The 9,304-nt window shown below is 45.7% G+C and overlaps 1 long non-coding RNA gene across 1 annotated transcript in view; it reads right to left on the reverse strand.

Moving 5' to 3' along the window:
- The window catches only part of LOC140417813 (uncharacterized), a 92,463-nt gene extending 83,159 nt beyond the window's left edge, over positions 1-9,304 (reverse strand). The window contains exon 1 of the long non-coding RNA XR_011944785.1: positions 8,183-9,304. This is a non-coding gene — a long non-coding RNA (uncharacterized lncRNA). The remainder of the gene's footprint in view (positions 1-8,182) is intronic.

Genomic DNA, 9,304 nt, shown 5'->3' on the forward strand with positions numbered 1-9,304 from the left:
GATATGGATATCGGGCAGGGGGAGGCTCACCCTGGCTGCTCTGACGAGGTTGTTCACCTTCTTGTGGCACTGGGTGCCTGTCCGTGGTGTCAGGGCCACAGGGGTGACCGCCTCTGCCACCATATGGATATCGGGCAGAGGCCGTCACCGCTGTGGCCCTGATACCTCCCTCCACAGACACCAGCTGTGGCGTGGGGCAACTCTGCGGCCGTGTCCGGGATACAGGGCCTCCCTCCTCTGCTCCACTGCGTCCAGGAGCGCCTCCAGATCCCGTGACTGGAACCTCGGGGCTGAGCGGCGGGCGGCCATCCGGTCGGGTGTTCCGGTCGGGTGGGGGGGAGCAGCGCGTCCTGATGAGCCGCCACGCCGTGCGGCGTGTATGACGCCGCACGGCGTGAAGCACGTGAGCAAGCGCAGATCCCGTCACGTCGCTGCTAGCCCATTCCGGGTCGGAGACTTTGAGACGTTTTGGGCGGCGTGATGAAAGTCGGATTTGCGCCGTTTTTGGCGCCGATCGGCGGACTTTGCGCCGATAACGGAGAATTCCGCCCCAGATTTGTATCAGCCTGTTATTGACATGGGCATTGTTCACTGAATTCCAATATTATTACAACATGAATGAAGACTCACATTTAAATAACACCCCTCACAATATCCTAAAGCCTTTCAAAGCCAATGAAGTACTTTTGAAGAGTTGCCATGGTAATGTAGGAACACAACAGCCAATTACCACATAGCAAGGCCCTGCAAATAGCATGAGATAATTGTCAGATAATCTGTTTCAGATTGAGGGAGAACACACTGAGTAGAACTTCCCTCTTCTTCAAATAGTACTATACAATCTTTCATGCCCACATTGTTTTATTTTAAAGAAAGCACCTCTCACAGTACAGCATTCCCTTATCTCTAGACTGGAGTCTAGATTGTTGGCCGGGACCTTCACTAAAATCGATTGATAGACGCAACACTTTAAACTTTGAATCAAATCACTTCTTTACAGAACACAACATAAAATCTCAATGCTTATCACTACTACGAGAGGTTCAATCATACACTGCATCGAAAGCACAGAAATGATTCTACCTTCCTTTGCTACCACTATAAGTTCATAAGCATAGGTTAAACTGTTAATACTTATCTAACTTTTAGTAGTGGACTTGTGGAGGTCATCATTACCCCATCGCACTGGCCAGATACAAGTGGGAATCGGACTCCGTCTTCAAGCTGGAGGATTGAGGTGTCTTTCTTCTGCGATGTTGTTCCTCGAGGTTTCGCTGATAAAAGCTCTTTGTCTCTCCTTCTTATACAGATCTCACTGGCACTGATCTCATGCTTCCAGTCATGTGCTCACAGGGCAGCACTAATAAATCACTGTCCTGGAGTCATGAATGTTCAGAGAGTTGTGACTCACTCAGGGATGTAATTCTTCTCAGGAGCATGGCCCACAGGGGTCTGTGTTCAATTACTGTCTGTTCAAGGCATATCAACACTATTTGTCCAATCAGCTCCTGTGCTCACTCCCTAACTACACATCCTGATCTTCACTGCAGATTGTTAATGCTGATACAGAGTTAGTCTTTTTAACCATCAGGCTTTGCTGGTGTCCTTACGAATACCACTAGCCTGTAGTGTCTCTTTTAAGTTGGCCATATTTCCCAGTGCGCTTAGGACCAAGACTGCAAGATTTTTGATCAAGTTTCTACGTGACTTGAACCAACAACCTTCTGATTTAAATATAAACGTTCTGATACTGAGCCACACCTGACATACTCATTAGCTGCAGTTTGATGGGGTACATCCTTTAAATATGAGGTGGTATGTTATCATTTGTAGAAAGTCAGCACCCATGGACCAGTTGAACCAGGAACATTCCTCGTCACAATGGATGTCTCAGCACTCTACACCAGCATCTCCCATGACGACAGCATTGCTGCAACAGCCTCAGTACTCAACACCGACAACTGCCAATCTCCAGACGCAATTCTGCAACTCAACCGCTTCATTCTGGATCACAACGTCTTCACCTTTAACAACAAGTTCTTCATCCAGACACACGAAACAGCCATGGGGACCAAATTTGCACCTCAAGATGCCAACATCTTCATGCACAAGTTTGAACAAGACCTCCTCACCGCATAGGACCTTCAACCGACGTTATACACCAGATTTTTTTCCTTTGGACCCATGGCGAAGAATCACTGAAACGACTACACAATGACATCAATAAGTTCCATCTCACCATCAGACTCCCATGGACTATTCTCCAGAATCGGTTGCATTCTTGGACACACACATCTCCATCAAGGACAGTCAGTCACCTCAGCACTTCGCTTTACCGCAAGCCCACGGATAACCTCACAATGCTCCACTTCTCCAGCTTCCACCCTAAACACATTAATGAAGCCATCCCCTACGGACAAGCCCTCCGTATACACAGGATCTGCTCAGATGAGGAGGAGTGTAACAGACATCTACAGACGCTGAAAGATGCCCTCATACGAAAGGGATATGGCACTTGACTCATCGATCGACTGTTCCAACGCGCCACAGCTAAAAACCGCACTGATCTCCTCAGAAGACAAACACGGGACACAACCGACAGAGTACCTTCGTCGTCCAGTACTTCCCCGGAGGGGAGAAACTACGACATCTTCCTCGCAGCCTTCAACATGTCATCGATGAAGATGAACATCTTGCCAAGGTCATCCCCACACCCCCACTACTTGCCTTCAAACATCCGCGCAATCTCAAACATTCCATTGTTTGCAGCAAACTACCCAGCCTTCAGAACAGCGACCACACCACACAACCTTGCCTTGGCAATCTCTGCAAGACATGCCAGATCATCGACATGAGTACCAGCATAACACGTAATAACACCACCCACCAGGTACGTGGTACATGCTCGTGCAACTCGGCCAATGTTGTCTACCTCATACGCTGCAGGAAAGGATGTCCCGAAGTGTGGTACATTGGCGAGACCATGCAGACGCTGAGACAACGGATGAATGGACATCGCGCGACAATCGCCAGGCAGGAATGTTCCCTTCCAGTCGGGGAATATTTCAGCAGTCAAGGGCCTCTGATCTTCGGGTAAGCGTTCTCCAAGGGGGCCTTCAGGACGCACGAGCACGCAGAATCGACGAGCAAAGACTTTTTGACAAGTTCCGCACACATGAGTGCGGCCTCAACCAAGACCTTGGATTCATGTCACATTACATTCACCCCCCACCATCTGGCCTGGGCTTGCAAAATGCTACCAACTGACCTGGTTTGAGACAATTCACACCTCTTTAACCTGTGATTATCCCTCTCTCCAGTTGCTCCGTCTGGACCTGTAAAGACTTAATTACCTGAAAAGACTCGCATTCAAAGTATCGTCTTGCATCATTGACTTTGTCGATATACATGTTTTCTGGAGCCCACCTCTTCATTCACCTGAGGAAGGAGCAGCGCTCCGAAAGCTAGTGATTCAAAACAAACCTGTTCGACTTTAACCTGGTGTTGTAAGACTTCTTACTGTGCTCACCCCAGTCCAACGCCGGCATCTCCACATCATGGTTATCATTTGGACAGATAGCTGTCGGAATGTACTGGCCAACTGCCAGGGAGGCAGAGTGGGAGATTGAGGGGGTTGCGGACCTTCTTTATGTATAATTGCTTAACTATTTGCTGCAATGTAGCCTGCCGAATTTAGGTTCTTGCAATATTGGGCGACCCATCGGAAGGCCTGGTGAGGGTTTTGCTCGTACAGTCATGGTGAAGAATACTGCTACTCCTTAGGGCCCATTTCTTGACCAGCATTGGATTCTTTGCCCAATAGACTGTAAATATGGCTTTGTGTTAGGTATGTCATCGGAAGCTAATTCGAATGAAGCTAATTTATGAAGCTGTCTCTCGAGCCAGGCAAGTGCTTCAGCTGCTTATTAAGGGAATGATGAGATGGTGATGAATCATAAAGTTATTATGACACAGAAGCCATTCGACCCATCAAAGCCAGAGCAGGAAACCAGGGGTTAATCTAATAATTTGATTTTTACTCCTGGAAGGCCTGATTTACACAGGGTGGAGAGAACTCAGGTGGCAACACCGTCACCTCTGAGCCAGTCTCACTTTGGGATTCAAGCACACAGTCTAACTCTACATTTTAGTGCAATACTGTGAGTGTATTGCACTGTTGGAGGTGTGATCTTTTGGATAAGATTTCAGACTAAGGCCCTGTCTACCTATTAATTTATATATATTAAAGGTCACTTGAAACAGTTCAAAGGTGAAGGAGTTCTACTTATAACTTGGTTAATTTTTGTCCCTCAATAAACACTACTAAGATTAACTAGTCATCCATCTATTTTGCGTAATCCTTTTCATAAAATGTGAAGCTGTCAACTTTATACAAGAAGGTGCCATTTAAATGCATTTTTGTGCTTTTACCACCATTACACGTAGATTGATTTGGGTGGGAAATTGTGGGGGAGAGATGGTGGTTTGATTCTATTTTCCCCATGTTATGTTTTTCTTACCTGTGCCATTGTGGACAGCTTCCGTGAACTGTAGCGTTGTGGTACTATATAATTTGAATTGAAGTTCACATTTTATTTTACTTACGTGACATAAAGATGGCATCTTCTGTATATGTATTATCATTCTTTCTGGTTCTCAGATTGTTTTATTAAACTCAACCAACTTTGAGCAAACACACACTATATTAAAAGTTAAAATGAGTACTCAGAATCAGAAAATCATAATTGATCAGCCAATAATGCTTGAAGGAAAAATAAACATTTGTTATGTGTAATGGTTACAACTAATTCAGGAGTTGACACAGTCTATTCCTCATGAAACCTCAATTAGCCATCTACACATACTCAACATTGGTGGTTCCAGTTAGGGTACATGAAGTGTATTCTGTTTTCAAAAGGGAAATGACTGAATATTTCACAGCAGAGCAACACTCTCAAGTTTAAATTCCAATGATTGAGGGAAGGATTACTTTGTTCATATGGGGAGGGAAGGTATCCAGAGTTAGAAAGGTGCTGTTACAGAGGGAAAGGCAGGCAGGGGGTTTGGGTCTTCTGAACCTGATGTATTACTACTGGGCGGCGGATGTGGAGAAGGTGCGGAGCTGGGTCAGAGGGGTTGACTCCCAATGGGTCAGAATGGAGGAGAGTTTGTGCAGGGGGTCGGGATTGAAAGCACTAGCAACAGCGCCGCTCTCGATAGCTCCGGGGAAATACTCAGGGAGTCTGGTAGTAATAGCTTCATTGAGAATTTGGAGGCAGTTTCGCCAACACTTCGGGTGGGGGCAGGGTCAAGGGAAATGCCGATTCGGGGAACCACAGATTTGAGCCAGGGAGGTGGGATGGAAATTTTCAGAAATGGGAGGGAGGAGAAGGGGATTAAGACACTAAAAGATTTGTTTCTTAGGGGTCGGTTTGCAGGATTGAAAGAGCTGGAAGCGAAGTATGGGCTGGAGAAGGGGGAAATGTTTAGATACATGCAGGTTCGAGATTTTGCCAGAAAGGAGATTATCATAGAATTTACAGTGCAGAAGGAGGCCATTCGGCCCATCGGGTCTGCACCGGCTCTCTGAAAGAGCACCCTACCCAACCGCACACCTCCACCCTATCCCCATAACCCAGTAACCCCACTCAACACTAAGGGCAATTTTGGACACTGAGAGCAATTTAGCATGGCCAACCCACATAACCTGCACATCTTTGGACTGTGGGAGGAAACCGGAGCATCCGGAGGAAACCCACGCACACACGGGGAGAACGTGCAGACTCCACACAGACAGTGACCCAAGTGGGAATCGAACTTGGGACAATGGAGCTGTGAAGCAATTGTGCTAACCACCATGCTGCCCAGTTTCAGAGCTTCCCGGGGGAGCCGGCCTCACATTGCTGGAGGAGGTGCTGATGACAGGAGGACTGGAGAAGGGGGTAGTGTCAGCGGTTTACGGAGCTAGTTTGGAAGAGGAGAAGGCACCATTGGGAGGGATCAAAGCAAAGTGGGAGGAAGTGTTGCGAGAGGATATGGAGGAGGGGTTCTGGTGTGAGGTGCTCTGGAGAGTGAATGCCTCCACCTCGTGCGTGAGGATGGGGCTGATACAGCTGTAGGTGGTATACAGAGCACACCTCACTAGGGCGAGGATTAGCCGATTCTTTGAGGGAGTGGAAGATGTGTGTGAACGTTGCGGGGGGGGGCGGGGGGACACACGCTAATCACGTTCATATGTTTTGGTCCTGTCCAAAGCTAGAGGATTACTGGAAGGAGGTTTTCAGGGTAATTTCTAAACGGGTGCAGTGAAACTGGACTCGGGCCCACGGGTGGCCATATTCGGGGTGTCGCACCAACCTGGGTTGGAAACGGGTGCGGAGGCAGATGTTGTAGCCTTCGCCTCGTTGATCGCCCGAAGGTGTATCCTGTTGGAATGGAGAGCAGCCTCTCCACCCTGTGCCCTGATGTGGTGGGGGGACCTGTTGGAATTCTTGACTCTTGAGAAGGTTAAGTTTGAACTGAGGGGAAGGATGGAGGGGTTCTACAATTCATGGGCATTATTCATTATGCACTTTCAAGAACTGGATAACATTGAACATTAGTTGGGGGTGGGGCGGGTGGGTGGGACGGTTGGGGGGAGGGGGCCGGTGTATGTTAATGGTGACTATGGGTGATTCCTGATTCCTTTTTGTCATTTGTTTATGTGAACATGCGGGCTAATGTTTGGGGTTTGGTGGGAGGATGGGATCGTTGTTATTGATATGGGGATTGACATATTTGTTACTGATTATTGTTTGTTGTTGGTGGGTGTAAATTTGGGAGAAAATGTGAAAAAGGAGGAGAATAAAAAATATTAAAAAAAAAAAAGTTTAAATTCCAACTTTATTGGATTTTATCCGAATTTTGAAATTCTGAATCTATTTTTGGTGTCATGTCCGCCATAAACTCAGCCTTACACCCAATTTTTTGGTCTCCAACCACGTTATGTGTAATCTTGGTACATTGCAACAACATTAAGACTTTTAATGGGTGAAAAAGATGTTTATAGAACATAGAACAATACAGCGCAGTACAGGCCCTTCGGCCCACGATGTTGCACCGAAACAAAAGCCATCTAACCTACACTATGCCATTATCATCCATATGTTTATCCAATAAACTTTTAAATGCCCTCAATGTTGGCGAGTTCACTACTGTAGCAGGTAGGGCATTCCACGGCCTCACTACTCTTTGCGTAAAGAACCTACCTCTGACCTCTGTCCTATATCTATTACCCCTCAGTTTAAAGTTATGTCCCCTCGTGCCAGCCATTTCCATCCGCGGGAGAAGGCTCTCACTGTCCACCCTATCCAACCCCCTGATCATTTTGTATGCCTCTATTAAGTCTCCTCTTAACCTTCTTCTCTCCAACGAAAACAACCTCAAGTCCATCAGCCTTTCCTCATAAGATTTTCCCTCCATACCAGGCAACATCCTGGTAAATCTCCTCTGCACCCGCTCCAAAGCCTCCACATCCTTCCTGTAATGCGGTGACCAGAACTGTACGCAATACTCCAAATGCGGCCGTACCAGAGTTCTGTACAGCTGCAACATGACCTCCCGACTCCGGAACTCAATCCCTCTACCAATAAAGGCCAACACTCCATAGGCCTTCTTCACAACCCTATCAACCTGGGTGGCAACTTTCAGGGATCTATGTACATGGACACCTAGATCCCTCTGCTCATCCACACTTTCAAGAACTTTACCATTAGCCAAATATTCCACATTCCTGTTATTCCTTCCAAAGTGAATCACCTCACACTTCTCTACATTAAACTCCATTTGCCACCTCTCAGCCCAGCTCTGCAGCTTATCTATATCCCTCTGTAACCTGCTACATCCTTCCACACTATCGACAACACCACCGACTTTAGTATCGTCTGCAAATTTACTCACCCACCCTTCTGCGCCTTCCTCTAGGTCATTGATAAAAATGACAAACAGCAACGGCCCCAGAACAGAAACTTGTGGTACTCCACTTGTGACTGTACTCCATTCTGAACATTTCCCATCAACCACCACCCTCTGTCTTCTTTCAGCTAGCCAATTTCTGATCCACATCTCTAAATCACCCTCAATCCCCAGCCTCCGTATTTTCTGCAATAGCCTACCGTGGGGAACCTTATCAAACATTTCTTACCCCAGTCTAGCCGTTTTTCGGATAGATGTCTTTGGGTCTTCCGTCCTTCTGGTCTTTCTTCGGTCTTCCAATTTCCTCCGACGCTCCTCCCCTTTTGCCGAACTACGCCAAATTGATGAGATCTACCATGCGGATTTAGTGAAGTCTTGCGACACTAAAACTCAGTAGAAATTGGAGTTAAACTTCTCGGATGCAAACAAGAATCTTTATTGCCTCTATCTGATTACAATTGAGAGAAACTTAAATCTATTCTCAATAAAGTCCGGCTAGCAAAAGGACTTAAAAGGGAGGTAACTTATAAACAATTTAACTTTCAAAATAATACAGAAATAGTTTCTTGCTTACGGCAAAACAGATTGCATTTACTTCAAGAGTTAGAGTGGAAAAGTGAAAATATGAAAATAAGGATAGCGAGTAGTTAGATCAAAGTATAGGATGATCCTGGATAAAGATGGCTGTACGGACCATCATGTTTAAGGAGAATCTTATCAGACTTTAGGCATCTATCTACACCTCTATGTCGTCCTAATTGGTTTGGGTTAGAATCAAATACATTTGATTCGATGGTTAACTGTCAATCCTTAATGTGCAACATAAGTTCTGAATGTTTCATGTTTGTATATTTGTGTATGTTATGGAATGCGATTCTGTGCTTTTATCAAGACTGGTTTCTGCTGCTTTTCTGCTGACTTTGCTTTTATCCACATTCTGGACAATGGTGCCTTCATAGTGCTATGGTGCTTACTTGGCCTTTATCTGATTACTGGTACTGCCCATTTCTTAATGTCAAACTGTCTTTGAAAATATGTTTATTAGAACAATAGCTTTTTTATCTTGCTAAGTGAAAATGTTGCTTTTATCTCCAATTAGTTTATGCATGTGTCAGGCTTTTTGTGCCTCTGTTGAAGCTATGTGTTTTGTCATGACGTTGTGAGTGCTGAAATCCTCATTTTAAAATGGGTATTAAAACTGGGTCTTAATATTTACATGAAAATAGCCTTTCTACCTATTAGATCTATCAGGAAATAGTTGATTACTTCAGTCTGCCCTTTTGATAAATCGAAAGATCAAGTGAGATATATCACAATAAGATAAACGCGATAGGATAGGTAAAAGCGCGAA

This window comes from Scyliorhinus torazame, chromosome 1, assembly GCF_047496885.1.
Source record: "Scyliorhinus torazame isolate Kashiwa2021f chromosome 1, sScyTor2.1, whole genome shotgun sequence".
Lineage (NCBI taxonomy): Eukaryota > Metazoa > Chordata > Chondrichthyes > Carcharhiniformes > Scyliorhinidae > Scyliorhinus > Scyliorhinus torazame.